Below are 1,088 nucleotides of genomic sequence, written 5' to 3'. Positions count from 1 at the left end.
ATGTGCCAACCCAAGCCAGTTCATTCAGATACAATGGTGAAAAGCTTCTTTCAGTTGCGCGATACTGATTCTTGATCGATAACCTTCAGGAGGAAGAAGTCGTGTGGGACTATTTTGATCGTCAAGAATCACCTCCCAGATATACTTACGCATACGACAAGCGGTTTAGGCTACTTGGCCCATTCTTCTGCGCATACTACCATCCAGAGCGGTGTGTCAGGTAGTTCTCTCAGAGACAGAGGTGCATAAAAATTCGTCTACTATCAAGGATCTTGCCAGAGTTCGATCTCACATCAGATCAGTGGTCTGGAGAATACCATTCTGCCAGACATGGCTGAGATTCTTTTGTTACTCTCACTATTTTTTCTGGTCCTCGAGTGTCCAATGATTATCAGGAGTGGTGAAAAATTGTTCGACCCGCTCCCTTTTGTCAAGTTTAATCATGTTTTTTCTTCAATAAAATTCCTTTAATTTTCATCCTATCTTGGTTTGACGACCTCGCCTAGGTAACAAGGCGTATTTTCAGTTGTTTATTTTGCAAAGAATAGCAGCGCAATTGTCGTGACTCCAGCGATGACTCAGTCTCTAGTAATGGGACATCCTTCAAATTGTCTACCAGATATTCAACAAATACTTCCTATTTAAAACCGTTTTCAGCAGCTAATCCTCAGTTTTGCCCTGCAGAGATCACTTGCATCCTTAAATGGTGCAGACGAGGTCCGGAAAGAAAACCGCGCCAATCCAGCTTATCAGTTCCCCATCAGCTTCAGTGCAAGAAATGACCTCTTCACAATCTGCCGGAAATGGAAGTCAACGAGCTAATGATGACATCGACCCACAGATGTATTCGTTGTTTCAGAGAATACTAAGTAAGTTATTGACTGAGGAAATCAGGGCCAACTCAAGAAAGGCCCACAATAAGAAAAAGGTCAGAGGCCGAACAACGAAGATGGATGTGAAGATCACCAAAAAGCAGAGTCATCATTCCATTTCAAGTCTTCAATAAAGCTATCAATTTTCTCATCTATCTGGATGCCATCTTTTTCTTACTCATCTGCAATTTGTCTTCAAAATTCATTGTTCTTATC

Source organism: Nuphar pumila, chromosome 3 (assembly GCF_984573655.1).
Source record: "Nuphar pumila chromosome 3, dmNupPumi1.hap1.1, whole genome shotgun sequence".
Classification (NCBI taxonomy): domain Eukaryota; kingdom Viridiplantae; phylum Streptophyta; class Magnoliopsida; order Nymphaeales; family Nymphaeaceae; genus Nuphar; species Nuphar pumila.
The sequence above is the reverse complement of the archived record's forward strand: the minus strand, read 5'-3'. Positions refer to the sequence as shown.